The sequence below is a fragment of the Eurypyga helias genome, unplaced genomic scaffold, assembly GCF_000690775.1.
Source record: "Eurypyga helias isolate BGI_N326 unplaced genomic scaffold, ASM69077v1 scaffold44441, whole genome shotgun sequence".
Taxonomy (NCBI): Eukaryota; Metazoa; Chordata; class Aves; order Eurypygiformes; family Eurypygidae; genus Eurypyga; species Eurypyga helias.
The window spans coordinates 1-20,723 of NW_010229729.1; the positions used below are offsets into that span (position 1 = coordinate 1).

Consider the following 20,723-nt stretch of genomic DNA (forward strand, 5'->3'; position numbering starts at 1 on the left):
CCAACCCTAACCATTCTGTGATCTATGATTCTACATCTATTTGCACATTTTACACGAGCTGGTCACTGAACAGGCAGAGACAGGTAAATGGTGGGAATTCATGGCCACGGTTGATCATGGGACATACTGTTTGCCAAGGGGCCATGACAGAGAGTGGCACAAGGATGTGAGGAAATTGTATCTTTTACAGAAGCAAGACTCCTAGGCTTTGCTTTTGACTCCCTTCCCCATCACTACTGAAAGCATCTATATCCCAGTTTGCCATTGATCGATGATGCTGATGGTGGATTTTTTTTTTACCAGGCAATTCATTCTCTCTGACAAGAAGGTAACAGCAGTGCTCTAGAGAGGAGAAAAAACAGGACTTAAATGTAGTGATTACCAAAGGGTGTCTTCAGACACCACGTGCACACAGATTCACCCTCCCTCCCCTCTCGCTCACACCACCTGTCCTGAGCAAGGTCACCTGCGGGTCCTTCCTGCTGGACTCCAGAGCATTGACAGCGACGGACAGCCGTTCATTCAGCCGTCAAGTCATCCAGCAGCAGCAAACCCGATTACGTGTGATTATAGTAGTGCTAGGAGAGAGACTTCCATGTTATGTAACGCATTAAAAGGAAATAAGCCCTACAATGCAGGGCATGGGAAATGAGATCTCAGGGTCACGGGCAAAATTCAAATGAGTATCTCAATTAAAAAAAAAAAATAAAATAAAAATCAATCAGCTTGTTCCCCCAAGGCATTTCACTTCTAATTGAACAGTGAATTGTGTTTACTCACCCGCTCACGTGAGACTGTCTCTTAGCAAATGAATTGTATGCTCACGTTCTTGACTGTCTCTTAGCAAATGAATTGTGATTACAATACATAAAATTCAATGTTTGGCTTTCTTATGATCCCATAGGACTGGATTCAGTAGAAGTTCCATATTTTAAGACACATATGTAAAAAAGAATGAACCCTGGAAGATATCTACTTATTGTATAGAAGATAAAAACGTTTGTTTCACATGGAGGTTGTAGCCCTTCTCCTTGCTTCTTCCACAGCTGAATTGTGCAAGGGAAATGCTACCCCTCTTAAAGGGAAAATAAAAGCTGTTTCACATTCAGATTAACAGTGGTCAAGGGCAGTGTAGGCTACATCATCTTGAGCATATCTAAATCATACACATGCAGATTTTATGCACAGAAGGATCTCATGCTCTTTCATGATGCATATGCATTAATTCAGGGGGGCAGGGCTCAAATCCTACCTATTTTAAAAGTGTTCAGAACTGATAAAAAATGCAGCTTAAGTGAAAAACAACACAGGCTGTTGCCTGGTAAACACATTTGCTGCTTGAATGTTGTCATCACAGAAGCAGAATCAGGAACTCCATGCAGCATTTATGAATGAAGAATAATTTATCAGAACAAGCTGGGAATCTGAGTGAACATGGACATAATAATAATGAGAATTCAAAACAAGGTTCTAAAAATTTCTGACAAGCCACTGTGCTGCATATTTTAAGAGCCAAACCCCCAAATATATTGTTCATCCCCACTACTCGAACATGATGGACAAGATTCTTGGGCTGTCATCTTTTTGTTGCAAAACAACTTTATAGGTGGAGTAGCAATAATTGGGTAGAATACCTCTACAGAGTAGAAAAATTGCTGAGTACTCTGGATACTATCTCAGTAGCATTGATCTTCCAGCCAGCGGATGGGATATCACAGGACATCTATGTCTTCTTATATTCAACTGCTGGTTGGCTTCTTGAACAGGTGTAAGTTAAAAGATGAAGGCTTGTAGCCATGGCAAATTGTTTGTGACATTACTGGTCATAGGGATTGGAAAAGCACAAACAGCTTAAGATGATCTGGTACATCATTCATTGAACACTTTTTGGGTGCCTACACTACTACTTCTAAGGGGTCACAGTGCTGCATGCTAAGACACAGGTATATGGCCTTTCCATCAAACTCCCATAAGCCCATTAAGCATCATTCCCCCACTTTAGCTTAACCTGAAACAAGACAGTGCAGAACCAAATGGAAGTTCACTCACTCAGAAACAGAGAGGAGACCAAACAGGTGGTAGAAACATGACCTTTCTCCATGAGGTCAAATAGCTTTATTGTGATTAAGCACTACAATACAGTATATATCCATAAAAAAACTCTATAGTGTATATAAATTATTCCTTCCATTCATTAATTTTTTTTGTTTTCTTTTTTTTTTTTTCTTTCTCATTTCCATTACAGCTTTGGTACAATGTGATTTTATTATATTTTTAAATACTTTTAGCTTCACAAACTCAACACAAAGTACAAAACTAATCCGAATCGGGGATATTACAATCTACACAGTGGTGTTCAGTGGTAGGAAAAAATCTTACCTCAATGAATTCATGTCACTAGCTAAGCTATAAAGGCATACCTAGCAGACATGACAAAAATATGCACCATTAACCAGCAAACATTTTTTTTTTCAAAATTTATTTTTTATTTTTATTTTTTACAGATTTTTCCAGCAGCAAATCACTTGAGCATAGTCAGTACTTATGTCCTCAACTGATTATCCTGTTGTGTTCCTCTTCATTTGAAGGCCATGAGTTATTTGTCAAATAATGCACCGCTATCCTCGTATATCCACACTAAGCCACAGTGTCAGTACTTGACCTGCCACCCTGCATTGTTAATGCTCGCACAGTTTGTCCTGCAGCTGGCAGAAATAACTGGAACGTTATTGGAGGGGCAGTGTGGGGCAATCAACCGTAGGTTGTTCTGTGGGGCAGGAGGTATGACATTACAGTAGACAGGCATTCCAGTGGCTGTAAGTGTTCCTTGACCTGATTGATTAGGTAGCATGATCGGTTGTTGATATGATTGTTGCGGCAATCCTTGAGAACCCTGGGTCATTGGCACCTAAGTAGGAACATGGAAAGACATAGGTATAAAAATGGAATTACTGAACAAAGTAACGTAGGTCCGGTCCCAAGCATTCCTATCTTCCTTCTAGCTGACTTTGAATATACAATGTGTTCTGCCAACATGCATCTCTTTCTGCTGCTCAGAACTGTTCTCATCCCTGAGGATTTTCTTCATTAGAGAAGGGTTAAAGAGAAATCCTGCGGCTTCCGGGTCTAGTAAGTGGTTCTGTCATGATGTAGCTGAATAGAAATTTCTTGAATTAGTGCAAACAGAAGACAACCCTGGTATAACTAGGCCATCTAGAAGTTCTAAACCTCTAACTGGATCATTAACCTTTAAAACACATTTTCAATACAGTAATTCTGAAGATGTAAGGAGAAAATTTTACCCACAAGCAATTGCCCTCTTTCCACCTGGGTTGCTGTAGTATTTTCAGTGTAGCCATGGGAAAAAGTAAACAGCTGATCAATCAGTCCAATCTATTAAAATGAATCTGATGTCATTTAGTTCCTTAACTTTCCAGAAAGACCAGCAGGAAAGGTAAGCATATGCCACCTCCCACAGGCTCTTGGCATATCTCAGAGAAACCAGGTATAAAGTCAGGGAAATAAGTCCGGGTAACTTACGGACGTGGTTAAAATCAAGACACTGCTTTCCCTCTCCCTGAAACCCAATAAACAAAGCACTATTTGGGCTACAGCTTGTTATAGAAGACATGGTGAGATCCATGGCAGCAGTCTCCACAGATGAGTAATATTGAACTGGTTCAGGCAAAGCTCTCAACTTCATTACAAGGAACAATACTGCAGTAGCAAAAAAAACCCCAAAAAACAACCCACACCCAAAAAATCCCAATGTCGTCTTTTTTTTTTTTTTTTAAATTCATTTTCTCCACAGGAAAAAGTATAACTCCTTCATCCTTTGTGACACTTTGCCCTTACTACAGGCTGTAATAAATAGCTGATTTGAAGTATTCCCAATTCAGAATGAAAATCAGGAGAACTAAGAATACATAAACAGGAAGCAAAGAAACCAATCTGACTTAGAAGCATATTTATCAGGAGGCCCCCTGCCACACACTGTCCTCATGAATTAAAAGAGCCCATTCTGTGATACAAAAACTTAATTAAATTAAACACTGTCTGAGAAAAGCAGTCTTTCTTTACGTCTCCCAAGTACCTGATAAGACGACATGGCTGGATACTGCACCATCATGCCTTGCACCTGATTTCCCTGTTGACTGTTCATCAGGTTCTGGCTTTGGGGCGGCTGCTGCATTCCCATGAGACCCTGGAACCCCTGCTGCTGGTTTGGCAGGACAGGCTGGTAACCTGGAAGAAGAAGAGAGATGTCTTCAAACACCCTGTTGCTTGCAGGGGCAAAATTCAAACTGTACTAAGGAACAGCAAACGATACCATCATTTGTCCCCGAATTGGTCAAAAAGTTGCTCTATTTGAGAAGCAATACTGGAAGTGAAAACTGAAGGGAACAAACAATCACAGCGAGCTGGCAGCTCTAGCAGGCTAAAGGCAGTGGGCAGCACACATTCCTCATGCTCTTCGACCCCGCAGCAGAGACCACCTTGAGGGATGATGCCTGGTTACATAACAGGGCAAAAAGCTGTAGCCAGGCATCATCAGACACAGGGCGCTGCTGGCTTCTGGCTACCTCCTCCGAGGCAAAACTCTCACCAGCTTCCACACCACCAGTATTTGGCTTTCGGAGTCTAATCTGGCAGTTTTCTTTCAGGTCACACATCTTACCCTCTTACCTTTCCTGAAATGCAGCTTCCTACCACAGTGAACTGAGAAGGTTTTATTTAATCGAGAACAACATCTGTATACACATTGGCTCCTACTGGCAAGATTTTTTATATGAGGGCATATTAAGGGTCATATTCCACCATACTAGTTTCGTGTTTGGTAAAAGAGGAAAATCATAAACTAAGGAGTGCCTGGTCCTCCGCGTTGCTCAGTGAGAACACACAAGTGGCTGCACAGGGACAAGAAGTTGACGCTTCTCTTTCAACCTGCGACTGGCTCTGTGATCATTGTCATCACAACATTGCAGGTTTTCTGCCAGGATGGCTCCTCTAGGACTAACTGAGGAATGGGCAAAGTCTGGAGGACCTAAAGGGCAAAGCTGCTAATGAGGAAGAAGTGTGAATGGGAAGTGAAGTGCGAATGGTGCGTGGCTTGGCAGCACCACAATCCAGGTTGAGAATGAGCCTTGCCGGACAGAAGCAGGCTGGCTGGGAGATGATAGTATTTAGAGATGAAGGATTTTGCAGAAAAAGTGAGAAACGAAAGGAAAATGCAGCAAGATCCTGTCCTTGAAAAATGCAGCCAGCCACAGTCATTATAAATCTGTGAATAATTTCTCCTTAAGACATTCCACGTCCTTTAGCTCTTGTATTTTTTAACATGCAGTTATGCAGTGCACTATTAACTCTGTAGCAATGTCCTCAGAATAAGCATATTTCAGGCAAAGAGTTATCAGAAGGAGCAACGCTTTGTTATTTTTATATGAAAAATGTGCATCACGTCTGCTCAATTTATATTCATGAATACAGTACACGGTTCAATATACTTCACGAATTGGAAATCATCACCTGGGTATTTCTTCATTATGTAAGAAAAATAAAGTAACCAATGTCTCTGATTCTGTTGGTTTATTGTCAACTGATGGCTTTCCTTCAAAATCTTTTCTGATGCCAGAGAAATGTTGGGTATCTCTGATCAATTTTTTGCCTTTCCACAGATATGAGATAAATGTCTTCAGTCAACTGAGCAAAATAAAAAATAACTTAATTCTATGAGTGATTAACTTAGCTGGGGTATGGCATCAAACACCTCCCCAAACGGACCAGATTATTATACAGTCAAATTTGCTCTTTTCCTATGCACAAACACAGTGTCAGCATATTTTTAGTCACAAAAATTACCAACATCAGAACTGCTGTAACCGTTTACAGAAGGCTTATACAGCAATAATAAAATTGCAAGTCCTCTTCTGTGCCTCTATACCCATTATGTGGGGGGAGAGGGAGAAAGGACAGAAATGAAAAATTTAGCACTACTATTCTGGTTTTTGCAAGACTGGGAGTTTAAGCAGAGAGGAGTCAACTGTCAGCGGAAGCATCTACAGATAATTCATCTCATGTCACTTGTGGTTGTCAAAGTAAGTCCCAGATGTTTTAATGAACGACAGATTGATGGTGGAGCAGGGAATCAAGTGACACTAAGTTGGGGAATGCAATCAAACATCGGATCTGGGCTCACAGAGTTGGACCATGATGCATTGGCACAGGATGGTGGACTGGTGCTCTGCAGAGACAGACAGACACCACTGAGGTCAAGTAGAGAGAAGCCCTTCTGTTACCTCTGCAAATATAATTGCATTACCATTACTTTAGTCAGACCTCTGTTGTGTGTTTGAACACACAGCTGTCTCTTCACCTCAGCTTCGTGTTCCATGTTCTCCAAATACAACAAATTCATTGTCCAACACAGACATGACTATCAAACTGAAACAAAAAGGTAGAGAAATGGCCAAGCATTTACCCTTATGTTGAACACGCAGACATCATCTCATGGGGGTGTTACAACAACATGTACCTCTGCCCTGAAATCTCCTCTGCATTAGCAAACAATGCTTATACACGGCACAACCAGTCCATGTTTTAGGTGCAGGGATACAAAAATGGGATGGGTTAAGAGCTGAGGCCCACTAGGTTATCGATTACTATTTTAACAATTTTACTACCCCTCAAGGACTTCAGCAGTTTCTCCCACCCACAGGGCATGTGCACCCCTCACGCCTGTCCCAACAGCAGGAGTCCTGCTTACACCCCTGAGAGTCAGAAGACCTCTTTCCTACACCCTCTGACAGCCCTTTAAAATGCACTGACCATACAGAAGGGCCTCAACACAAGCAGGAAAAAATACTTCACATGCACTCTAGCACATTTCCAGTGTGATAAGATGGGAGCAAAGAGATAGTAACATAAAAATCTGATCACATTCTCTCCCAAACCTTCTTTGCCGTTAAGAGAAATGGTGTCACTTCTTTGGCCCAGAAGGTGGTACTGTGATCTGGATTGTTTGGACCCTTGACTTGTGGGTGGAAACAGGAATGTTTAAAAATGTTACCAGCCTACTTGTATCCTTGCAAAGATGCTGGCTTTCATCTCTTCCTCACTCAATATTCTTGGGCTTCTTTGTTATGTTCAGTACCCTTTGGAATACAATGAAGTCAGGGATGTCAGACTTTGCTGCAGAAGCCCAGTCAAGCATTTGGTCAAAATCCAGCATGCCCTTCAAGGCTCTGCAACACAAGTGTAGCCATTTCACTTTACCTGATAGCAAAGTCTGACCCTTTACTATGTTAAAAATATGAAGAAAGATGCAAGTTCTTCATTCCATAGAACATAAAAACCTGACAAGTTATAAAAATATACTCTGATAGTGCGGAGGGGGTACAGAGTATGAAAAGGTGAATTAATTCCATCACCTACAACACGCTCTATAAACAAGTAGAAAATGCTGTGAAAAAAACCAAAGAAGCCCAAGTTCATTCTGCTAGACAGCTTCTGTTTTAGCACAAAAGCAAGGGTAAGGAATTGGCACTTTACCTGTCAATCCATTTGAACAGTAAGTTGTCAATATCAGAAACCAGCTGCTTTTAATTTTCCACCTCTGCAGCCCAAACTCTGGAATTCTGATTCTGCATGCCATGTAAAATTTGAAACGGATCCCTCATTGTTTACTGTGTGGTGATGTCGATAGGTTTTTGCACACTGGCCAGGAAAGGAACAGAGACGGGAGAATCGAGATTGCCTATCAACCTTGCAGCAGTGTTCATGAAACTGTATCATTCTAGCAACACTTATTTTGGGGTGCTTTTTGGTGTGAGTTGTGGTTTTGTCTTTTTTTTTCAGGGCACAGACTATCAGATGTCATTATTCCCCCTAAACTATTTTGTACACACACAGCAGTTTCAGTGAAATAAAAATAATACAGTGTTCTCAAAAGACTTGGGAACTGACCGCAGTGCACGAAAAGCCATGTGTTGTTGGGCAGGGATGGATGTTTTGGAGCTACGCAGGTGTCAGGAAACAAGCGACAACAGGAAGAGGCACCATGCTTTCGGCAGCAATAGTTTTCTTCATACTTGCTCTTTTGCTCATTAGCTTTCATACTACATGAAGTGTAATCCTTAAAAGCCTCTTTACCGTCCCCTGAGAACATACATACGTGGGTTATTTTCTAATGGCAGTACACATCAGATGAACCATCCTATTACTGCAAGCTCCAGGGCCTTTTTACTGCAATTATATCATCCTGCTCCATGTTATCTCTGCTACAAAGGAGGATTTTTTTAAATCAGGGCAAACATGAGAGACATTGTTAAACAACTAGAGGAACAAATTGTGCACAGAATTTCAATGAGTGCCTCAGAGGAAAAACGAGCCTTGGATTGCAGTCGAAATGGAAGAGGCGTCATACCATCAAGGTAATTCTCTGAACCTTCACAGCCCACATCACTATGCTGACAGTCAGCTAACTTAAACATCCCAGGGGGAGAAAGACTGCACGAAAGAACCACAAATGTTTTAATTTCTTGATGAGGCTATGGAGCTCAAAAGATAAGATGCAGCGGTCTTACACCTCTGCAATTGCCCAAAGCTGTAATTAAAGTGTATCTGGTGTACCACTGGCCTCAGCATACATCCTTCATGAGCGGCATGTCCATGTTTGGAAGGAGTTTTATCGCTCATTTTAGATAAATTAGCAAGAGAACTTTGTGACATGTATCAGCACTCCAGGTAAAGAGTAATCAGCCCTTGGGTTGATGATTGCAGCAGTCTGTGAGAGTCTCTGAAATGCAAATCTTGTGGTACTCTTGCCACCAGAACAGTCCTTGCACCTAAGCCCACCCGATGCAAACGCATAAATTCACAGTGGCTTTGATGTGATTTGAGAGCTCATCTGCTCCCTTCCCACTTCACTCAGCCTAGCGCTGGGAGCAGCTGAGCTGTTGCCAGCGGCTCAGGCAAGCAAAGCCCAAAAGAAATTTAAAAGGGCTAGCCCAGCCCTCAGCTGGGCTAACCAGGCTGGGTGCAAAGCTGCGCAGATTTGGCCACATTCCTGCCTGCTCAACAGCTGCTGCGATGCCTTTCTCAGCCCAGCACCTCTGCCCTACATGCCAGTACCGACCAGCTCAGCCTCCACTGAACTGCCACCAGGAGCAATGGGAAGAGATGGAATTTGAGCTCCTGTGGAAAAGCTGAGAGGAGCGAGACCCACCTCTGGGTGCAGACACAAGAGAATACCCCACGCTGTACTGAACGCAGTGTGACAGCAGACTCCGCACCCAGTCCCAAGTCCTGTTCTCACCGCATGGCTTACATTTCCAGAAGATTCTCCAAAACTCCTAAGTGCTGAGAAGAGAGCTACAAAACAATCCGAGGTCAGAAACTGCACCTCTTTCTGGGAGACCTAATGAGCTCCCTCTGCTCAACTTATTTAAAAGATGATGAGCTAACTGTCAGTAGGTAGTTCTTGAACAGAAAACGGTATAATAAAATTACATGGTTGGAAGATAAACCTAGAACCGTTCAAAAGAGAAATAAAATTCAAAGTTTCAACAGAGCATGTAATTAACAAGGGGGCAATTTAACCAGAGAGGAAGAACATGCTATGATTTGCTATCACCCAAAGCTTCCAAAACGAGGATAGACAGCTTGCCATAAGATATTCATCAGTTTAATAAGAAGTTCTGGGAATAAAGATATGATTAGAGTGTGCTCTGTGTCTAGTATTATTCAGACCATTAAAATACATATTCCCGACTTGAAATACTTCTGAAAATGTTAGCCAGTTAGGTCTTAATGCTCTTCCTATCTTCCAAGGAAAAGGACTAATCTTTTGCATGTGAGACAGGATCCCCTTCCCAGTCTCTGCTCCCTTTGATCAAATACTGCCAACACCACCCAATTCACTCCAGAAGCAGAGAGTTCACCTGTGTACGATGGATATTCTAAGGGCTATTTCTGGCCTATCTTAGTGTACTTTGCCCTGGCTGGAGTAGCACTCAGTAGGTTTTGTAAGTTGAAGAATATGATCGGTATTTATTCCAACAATTTTGCTAGGCTCCATTTTCCTTTACTTTTTAAAATAAACTATGGGTAAGGTATAAAAGTGGCTGGTTGTAGCTTTCCCTCTGTCATCATGGAAACTTACAATGTCCCTGATAAGTTACTAATCAGAGAAGAAAAAATGTCATTATAAAAATTCAATTCAGTCATGCACACATCAGTAAGCTTGGTAAAGTTTCTGGCAACTCACTTCCTTGACAAAAGCTCTGAGCTGGTCCATCCCAAAGTACTTGCAAAACTGGAACGAATTAAAAATATGAAGCAAGTAGTTCGGCAAGATCAAACACTGCATCTTGACACAAAGAACCTTTTGATTCTCAAACAGACCCTAAAGATTATCTGTAAAATATGAGGAAAGGAAGCCAGGTTGGGAAACCTGGCATTTAGGACAGTTGGCCAAGCTGTGGGAGGTGCATACTGAAATCCCATCCCAGCACAACTGAGAGCAGGAATTTGAGGCAAGGGGTTTCTAGCAGCCAGAACAAAACCATCCCTGCTACAGGGGCCCCATCAGTCTCTCCTGCCAGTGGTCCTTATCTCATGTGAGATACTCAAGTACTGGACTGCAACCAGATGGTTCACCTCCTACACGAAACATTGTAATTACCAGCTACAAAACCTCCAAGGATTGTGCTCAGACTGGCTTATCATGTCCAGGTGTTACGTGTTAGATTTGGGTGGCTGCTGAGGAAATCGGGACCTTTATTTCATTATGCAGTTAGTCACTACCTGGCCAGTTTCACCACAAATAATGGACTAAAAGACTCGGAGAAAAAAAACAAATTAAGCTACAAATTTAAGCTGGTTTTGATTTTAGCCTCACCCCAAATTATCTGCAGTTTGGAACACTCCCACAGAAGACAACACTAATTAATGTCTCCCTGATGGTGTGTTATTTTCTGTGTGAGTCCGAATATTTAAGCTGCATCTTGTGCAGCTGAAATCCAAACCACTTTGTAAACAATTTTGTAGTTTAAGCTTGGATCTGAAATCCAAGGCATGCTGCAAGCCAAATCTGCTGCACTTGATCAGTCCACTCCTACTGTGTCTGCTTTCTCTCTGCAATACACATAAAAATGTCTTGACCTAGTAAGATATTCAGGCTTTGTGTTCCACTTGAAGACATCACAGATAATTTATAGCTGTGAACTGGATACCATGTGAGCTAGGAGAAATACGTAATAGCTTGAGGCTAAAAATCCATCCCTTTCCTCTTAAAACATAAGGCCATGCAACTATTTTATTTAGTTTTCACACACATAGAAAGGAAAAAACAAGAATACCTACACCTGTAGTAAAGGAGTCTTACAAAGTAACAGACAACTTGGAGTTAGGAGGTGGCTTGTAACACATGTAAAAGAATCTCATGTGCAAAAAACCCCACCAGTACACAGACTCCTTTCCCCACGGCACGCCGCAGGCTCAGACCCTCAAAAACAAGAGAAGCCTTCCCACAGAAGTGCCTTAGTTTGGCTTCTTTCAGGTTAAAGCACATCCCACTTCAGCACTGCAGAAGGTAGGGGAAAGCATGGGGTATTACGCTAGTTTTGTTTTCAAAATTTTAAACTAACGACATCGAATCTTTCAAGTTGTGCGTGATCAAAACAATTTTTAGCTAATGGCACTTCAATTACATTCGCTGAAAACACATAACACAGTAAATATATTCCTAAACTGATTACAAACGACAGTGACTCAGTTCTCTGCAGAGCTGGGGTTATAAGACTGCAGGATTTTGAACTTAAAGTCTCGACACATAATTGCTGCCAGAATCAGAGCTCCCTGGTCCCTAAATCGGCCCTAGCTTTGCTACGAGCACATTCACACTTTCTGAACCTGCTAACAGATCAACAGCCACATTTGTTGGCAGACGCACAGAGAAAGAGACGTATTCAGCTGCATTAAGGAACTCAGCAAGATGTATATGCATCAGAGATATAAGCCAGTAAGATTTATTACCACAAGAGAAAGAAAAAGAATACCGGTTAGAAGACAGCATGTCTGTCTTCCCCACCCCTCTTTCTCTCTCTGGTTTACAAAGCTATAAAGCTCACAAAATCGATGGTGCAAAAATATCTTCATCCAGCTTCAGAAGAATCAAATCTGGAAATTTGCTGCAATTTTGCATTATTTCAGAGCTATTTGTAGGATTTAGTAAGAATTGCCGATGAAAATACCCTGATACACAAATTATTTTTTGGTGGCTAACAGCTCTGAGATCCTCCACCCGTCTAGTTCTGTCCAGGTACTACAGCAGGATCCATCTTATGTAGCTGAACTGCTCCTCCTTGTCCTCTCCATTTATCCTTCCTCAAATAGCTGTATGAAATCCTGGTTTTACTTGTTTTTGCAACCTCTGGGGCTGAAAGAAACCCAAAGCACAGAGCATCCAGAGCATCGATGGTTTCATGTGCTACATGAGACAACACAGCCGACTGGGGCCACTTCTTGATGGCTAATGAAATGGAAAAAAAAATAATCAGGGGAATAACGACTCCCCTAGCGATGCAAACCCTCCCAGTTCAAAAGATGTGCAAGATCAGGGCCTGACAAATCTGTTTTTTAACTCTACTTGTCCTATATAAACCGGAATAAGGTACATCTTTACAAAAGCTAAGAGAACGTGCTTTGTGCACAGACTTTTCCTCATGAAGAGTTAAAACAAATGGATTCATCTGGCTGGTAGAAAGCCTCCTATTACAGTAGTTTAGATTATGCCAAGGAGAAATGATGAAAGTAACGCTGCATATCACATGTGAGATTTACAGCTTCTTACATGTCAAAGAAATATCCATTGCATTTTCTTTTACCCATTTTCTATGAAGCCAAGTTACAACTGCTGGAGACAAGGAATAGCATTACCTTTCAAAAACCATTTATACATGCTTGCTGTCCTGTGGGGGAGAAATGTTTTCGCAAAGAGCGCTGAGCTGTTATTTAGAGCTTTTTACTTCATCATTCAAGCAACTACCTTTAAGGCAAACACGCAAAGTCATGAACACAATGAATTCATGAATCACTTAAAGATGCATACCCACCCCTCAGTTACTTTTCTGCACCTTGAAAGAGTTGTTTTAGAGCAACTCGGTGATCTCACTTCCAAGTAAAAATGCCCAGACAAATAAGAGGTATGATTAAATACTTTCATTATATACTTAATGAAATCACATACTGTAACACCTTCTGAGACTAAGATTTTAATTAAGGCAGGCTGGCATTTTGGCTTTTTTCCCCCTCCCTATGTTCCAGGGGAACAGCAGGTAAGGCCAAACAAAAAGCTTATGTGATAAAATTGCGTGAGAGCGCTCCTGGGAGAGCTGGCATTATTAACAAGAACATGAAGAAGGGCACAGTTGAACAGTTCAAAGATAAATGATTGCATTCAGTTCACCATTTGCTATCAACTGAAGAACCTGAGAGAGCTGTTATTTGACAAGAAATGTATATAAATAGGCATCAAAAAGAACTTCAATGGATACAAAAATAGGAGATTCAAGGTTGAGGAAATGTTTTTCTTGAATTTAAAATCTGGATCTATTCTTTTACTTCTCCTAACAAAGGATTTCCAAATTATAGGGACAGCTTTAAGAACAACTTGCTACTAGTAAGTGGCTTGATGCTGAAAATAAACCTGTTCTTGCTGAGAACCTAAAACCATGTTATTACATGACACTTTAATCACTTATTTTATTCCCTTTTCAATACACTTTTATTTTATGTTTTGAGAACACTTAGCACTGTTTCTGTTCTTCAAAAACTATGACAAAAATTATTTGATCTTCTCCTTAAAGATAAATGGAAGGGCACCTCTTACGGACATGGTATGTAACTCTAAGCTTCTATAAGATTCAGAAAAGAAAATGCTATTTTTAAGACAAAATCCTTTTATCTCACTTCAGTAAAAATATAGAGGGAACAGCCAGCTGCAAGCCAAAATAATTGCAACACAATAATGCAGGGCTCCATTACAGCAGCATAATTCTGGTAAAGCAGCTGATCCAGGATCTGGGCATTTACCCAGACCCTGGAGCCTGACTTAAATGCATTAACCCAGACAAAGCATGTGCAGCTGTTTTGGTAATCTGAGGCTTCTGCATTTTATTGGAGACGCCAAAAAAAAAAAAAAAAAAAAAAAAAAAAGAAAAAAGTCAGTCAGCCAGGTGACAGAGTGAGAGAGAGGGAATGCAAAAGTATTTTATGCTTTTCAACTAAGCTAATCCATGGAGTCATATGAACAGGCTCGACAGCTTTGGGGACATGTGGCGTTGGAAAGCATTTCCCTTTGGCCAGCATGATGAGCAAGGGTTTAGACTGGAGCGGTGCAGATACCCAAAGCCAGGTGAGATGCCTGCAGGGAGGGTACTACAGGACCTAGAAAACATTATTCTGAGAGGGGTGAAGCCTCCTCATCCCCACAGAGCTAAGCCACCGGAGGCATGTCTTGCAAACTAGCGTGCAGTTCTCATGACATCAGGGCAGTACCAGATAGTGCTAGGAAAAAGCCAAGTAATCCTTCTGCTCTCAGGCCCTGCCCGCCAATGCCCCTGATGTTAATGAGCGTTAACGCAGACCAATGGGCAGGCCAATGGATCGTTCTGGAGAATTTGTGGGTTGCTTTGAAAGAGCTTTACTGCTTAAAGACCAAACCAGATGCACATCTAGTCATAGCCCTTACTGTGGCCATAGACTATTACACTGCTGTAGTCTGTTGAAACTCCTCTTTATGGGATTTTTGAATAGCTAATACGCAACTAAGGCACTCATTACTGTTGATCATAAGATTCCTTTGACATATGACCTGCTGTAGGTCTTGCCTCACGTTAGGTCTTGCCTCACATTGAAAAGTGGCATCTAGAGAGATGCCCTTGCCAGCAAAACATTATAGAGGGTCTTCGTTTGAATGTTGCCTTCAGGATTCTGCTGAATTCTGAGACAGTGTGGATACATTCTTGCAGAAAAACTGAATTTTCTTTAAAGCTAACATTTACAGTGAACTGTGAAGTAATGAAGCATATGATTAACTATTTTATTATTATTTTCTGAAAAAAACCCAAAACAAAACAAAAGCTTTGGATGACGACTGCAAAAACTGCTCTTTCCACATCTCTCTACCCAGAAAACTGTACTTTGCAGAATTGCAAAACGTAACCATTGTTACAAACGTATTCATTTTCACATGGGAATATTTTTAATGCAAAATGTTAACTTCCTGTAGTTCAGGCCAGGAATATCAATACTGTAACTGGTACAAACTTACACTTGGTATAAATTCAAACCCTTATTAAAAACTATTTGTACTAACTTAACTCTCGGTATGCATTCACATCCATCAGTGGAAACAAATATCAGATCAAATGGAGAGCTAAAACAGTTAAAGAGTATCCCATTCATTGCAACCACTGAGCTCTAACACAACCACCCGCTTCAACAGTGGGATGCAGGGCATGTGACAGCTCCAGATTGCGTGATGCAGCACAGGGCTGCCCAGGAGAGTTTGTATAAGTAATGAAAGCAGTCAAGTAACATCAACTCAAGATAGTCCACTAGAGACATTTTTCTTTGTGATTGCACCAGAATGATTTCTTCACCCAAGTCAGGTGGCAATATGACCATTTTCCCCACTGAGTATAATGAGCCTGGCCTTTCCAGGGACAGCCGACTTACAGCTGTTATTTCCAGCTAAAAGTGCCTGCAGGCATGAGTGCCAGGGCTCAAGACAAAGGAAGATAACAATAAATGTTCAAGTTAAATAAATGTTCATCAGCTGGCCTACACAAATAGATTGTGCACAACTGCTCTGCGCTGAATACAAAGCAAAACAGGAGGTGGATTAAGCCTTTGCACTTAGAGCAGGCTGGAAGCACGTATGGTCAAAAGTCAATGTAGCTCATTAGATGAGCAGTACCCTGTGTAATAGTCCCTATACGTACCTGTGTTTGTATTCTGTTATATAAAACAGTTCCTGGCCGTAGCATAACAATTATTTGCAATATGTATTGTTTTTGTTCGCACATCCATAAGAGCTGCGTGCAATGGGACAGCTAGCTACCCAAGCAAAATTAAACGCGATACATAAAAAAGAACAAATACAAAACCCGCAGGATCAGATTTTCCACGCAAGCTGTGAATGCACAGGTTCACTGAATTTCAGCAGGTTCATCTTTGTGTTACACTAGTTTGGTTTTCTGGATTGCCCTCAAATAATAACAGCAGGTCTGAACAAACAAATTGTTATTCCCCCATGAATTTATCTATAACTTATCTCTTGGTGTACTGACATATCTACAAGCACATGCCCAGGGTGAACCTTCACCCCATCAGCTATTGTGCAAACTTCTAGGAATAGCTGCAGTCCCTGCACTGAAGATGGCACATTCTTGAATAGACAAGACAGCTAGAGATGGAAAAGTAAGCACCCAGGAAAAGTAACCTGTGCAGTTTTGTCATTTTTCTCTGGACAAAGCTTTTGTGGAAAATATGCCAAAATCTCTGTGCCCTGCCTCAGAGATCACTAGTGCTTAGAGTCCCATCCTGAGCAGGCAGTGCTCGGGCAGGCTGCTGCTCACCAGCACAGTCACGGAGAGGATGCTCTCACTGCTTCTGCCACACTGTTTGCTTCCACAAGGTCCTGCCCACATCCTACGTATTTGAGGAAGGATGCAGCGTGCTGACGATGCACAGTTCACCCTACTGTGTGGCATTTTACTGAGGGCAGAATGGAGTAAATTCCTGCTAGCAGCATAAATTCTCACTAATGATCCATGCTCTTCACCCTCACAAGCTGGGCTTTGTCTTGCAGCTAGGCCTTTTCATAAACGTGACATCAACCGTAAATACCATCTGCAACAAAGGCACGGCCACTGCCTGCCGGCACTATTCCCACCACCGCTTCTGCGTATGCCTGTAGGATAATGGATCACATCACAGAGCAAAGGGACTTGTGCTTGTTTATTTACCTCTAACATAAGGGCACAGCAAGTTACGAGCTACATCCCCCAGCTAGATGCAAACAGACGCAAGGATGCTACTGAAGCCAACAGGACTTGGACGGAGCATATGCCTGCCCATATGGGTCCAACTGCAAAAATCTCATCTTTTCCAAGTGTGCCCATGCAGAACGTAATCCAAAGACTATTGGGGTTAGCAATCAACTTTAACCAGCTTTACACCATATTAGGAGCACTCGCCTGCAACACAGTGATTACTCTGGTCCCTATACGGCACAGCCCTTAAGCATTTGCTTAACGTTTAAACATATGAGCCAATTTCTCGATTTCAGAGCAATGATTTACAGGCTTGAGTACACTTCTGGACTGAGGCCAGGGAACTCAGGCCCTTGAAGGAAAGGATCTCCAATGGGAGAGATGCTGACACATTTATTCACATTTATCCTTAGCATCCTTTAAAAGGCTTCTGAGAAACTTGACCAGGCAGGTAGCAGTCAACTTAAGGAAAAAGAGGCTCCATTCCAATAAAATGCAGTTCTACAATATATGAAATCAAATAATTTCTCAACTTTCCTTTTGCACAGCCACTGCTTAATCCACAAGCTGGAAATTGAGGCAAGATGGGATGGAGCCTGCATTCGCACATGGCCCAAATGCACATATATTTACATATATGAAAAAGCCATTAGACTAAGCATTGGCTATATACCAAGAGACAATGGCAAATAATAAACCAAATGGGAAGCAGGGAGGAATCTAACCAATTTCACTTCTGTGGCACAGACACAGAGTGCTCTCAGTCGTGTTTGTCTTGCAATTAAACCCTTCTGGTTTGCTAGTAGACCCCAGTTTACTTCACTTTTCTTTCTTAATTAAAAAGAGCTGTTAGGGAAATTGGGTTAGACCTTTTCTACTACTAAAGCGATCATTATCATTAAGAGCCTCCATTCCCATTACCCCTTGAAGTATAAGTCAAAAGACATGTCAGTCCCTCTTCTAGGCATACACTCCACCCTCTATCACTGCAGAAATGCAAACACCGACTGCAATTCTGCCATAAGTACAAAAGCAATACATCAGAGTACTGCACGAGAACTGGGCTGCATCTTCCAGCTAAGCCTTTTTCTTGGAAGGAGGTGAACAGCAAAATCTACAGAGGTAGTCACTACAGTGCCTGGTTAGCTTCATCTGTGGCCAAATCATTCATTTGGTTTAAATTGGGTCTAAATTAAAAGCAGGTAGATTTAGATTAGATATCAGGAAAAAATTCTTCACGGAGAGGTTGGTGAGGCACTAGAACAGGTTGCCCAGAGAAGCTGTGGATGCCCCATCCCTGGCCATCTTCAAGGTTGGGCTGGATGAGGCTTTGACAAACCTGATCCTAGTGGAAGGTTTCCCTGCCGAAGGCAGGGGGTTGGAACTAGATGGTCTTTAAGGTCCCTTCCAACCCAAACTATTCTATGCTTCTAAGATTTTACCAAGGAGGGACTGAGTAAAGCCAAAATGAAAAGGTAAAATTATTCCCTTCTGACATTCCAAACAGAACACTACCAATTTCTAAGACACTGAAAATTTTGTGTTTTAAAAATACTTTAAATCAAATGAAACCATTTCATTGTCCATAAGCAGTTTAAAGCTTTTGTTTCATCTTTTGGGTTGCCTTGGGGGAGGGAGGGCAATCATCTCATTTCAAAGGAATGAGATTTCTTTTTGTTTTAATTGTCCAAGGAATCTGCAACATAACTAATTCCTACAGTTTTATAAAATCTTTTGATAAATCAGGCAGCTAAATCTGCAAAGCTTGCCTATCTCTTTATGAGAGACAAACGGATTTTCAACTCTTGCTTTGGGAGGGCAGAATAATATGAACTACATTTTTTTTTTAAAAAAAGAGAAAAGGGGAATGCACAATGGATGTAAACTTTCGCCTTTGCTTTTTCTAAAAAAGGTTTAGTGGGACATTTGAAAACAAGGGTTTTAACACAAAACCAAGGGTTTTATCACAAAAGAAAAGAATAGATATGACACTGGCAGCAGCACACAAGCAGCTTTTCTACACAGCTGTGCCAAGAAATCTTGGCTCAAAGAGAGGAGGAGAAAGAAATGGGAGAGGGAGGATGGAGGTGGATTCAGGAGAGACTTCTTGGTTTCTACAGCGATTCCCGAGCCTCACTGCCGAGTTGGCCAACAGGCTGACACAGGCGCCTGGGACACGGACAGATGTCACTCTGCCAGTCCCTGCCTTGCTTGCACTGGCGACAGTTTTTCTGTGGGCTTGAGCAAGCCTGGGATGAGGTCTGTGATCAGCACATGTCAAAATGTTCAGCCAGAGCATGGGGGTTTAATTCAGCTACATGGAAATAAACCTCTCTTTGCCCTTGCTCATCCCCAGCTTTCACTGCAGAGCACGCTAGTCAGTTGGAAAACTCTCAATGGGATAATGCTGGTCTAGTGTTATTGCTGCACAAGGATATTTTGGTTAACCCAACTTGTGTAACAGCCAGAGAAGGCTGATCTTTCAAGCAAAAGCACTGTATACAGACTTGCACTTAGAAACTCATAGGATCAGTCCTGATGCTCTCATCTCCCCTCAAGGTATCTGCAACTGCGAGACTGTAAATTATGCAAAAAAAGTACTTTCATTAGCAAAAAACCCCAGAGCGTAGCATGAATTTAAAGCTGGCAAAGTTGTCTGAATGTTTGTGCTTTATCTGTTGTGGGTCTCTCCAGGGCAACTTCTGCTCTCAGAAATCACTGGGGCAGAGCTGCCACGGAGCATTTGCTGCCACACAGCACACTTCTAATGGTTTGCAACCCTAGCAAAGCTGCGTTTACAATCTTCATGGCCAAAGGTATTTGCAAAGTCTCGATGCGTGAGCAGCACTAGCTAAGCATTCAGAGCTATGGAAAATGCACAGTAAAGACCATAAACAGATGGAGTCTTCAACTCAGCATAAATACAGAGGATCAGCCTCTGTGTGTTGTCAAGGTACATTTGAGAGCCAGCAGCAGAACTTTATCCTTGCATACATCATGAATACTGACAGCTTTCTGCTTGCCTGGGACACAGTGCACCCTGAGTGCATTGCTTCTCTTTTCTGCACATTAATTGTGTCATCAATAAAATAAGGTTTTGAGGGGTGACTTCTTCATGAGACATTTTGAAATCCAGCAGTGCTGAGAAATGCTATATACTCAATTGATGAAGTAAATGAAAAAATAACTGACTTCCAATATAACATGGGATAGAAAGAGACTTTTGAGTGCTGAATTTGCTAAGAGTTACATACAAAGCTTTGCAAAATTTTCAGTTGGACAAAGAACCCTACTTTGATTCAAAAAAAATGGTTTTGTTTTGTTTTGTTTTGTCAGCACCTGCAAGGGTAGAGCCAAATTCCCAGAGCCCAAAGCCTGCCAATACTGGCAGAAAGGTGAGGATAAGGGCATAGTAAGAGTCATTTGGCAGAGCACAAGTCTCAACGACAGGTCTCTGAGATTTGCCAGCACGCCAATACCAATGGGCATTTTGAAATTATCCTGGAAGGGTTTGCAAAAGCCTTGCGATGCCTGCTGAAAGGCAACTGCCAGCTCCCCAGGCTCAGCTGAGGTGGGAGAGATGTGTTCTGTGAGAAGAGCAGGTTTCTTAGCAGTTTTTCACAGAAACACGAGTATCCTCCCATCCTTAGGCTCCTCTGATCCTAT

General features: G+C 41.8%; 1 long non-coding RNA gene across 1 annotated transcript; it reads right to left on the reverse strand.

The window, feature by feature from the left end:
• Window positions 1-2,079: 2,079 nt before the first annotated feature.
• On the reverse strand, window positions 2,080-4,248 carry LOC104516228. The gene is made up of 2 exons (XR_727953.1): window positions 4,094-4,248; window positions 2,080-2,908 (listed from the first exon to the last, which is right to left on the reverse strand). It is a non-coding gene; the product is annotated as an uncharacterized LOC104516228 (long non-coding RNA).
• Window positions 4,249-20,723: the final 16,475 nt, after the last annotated feature.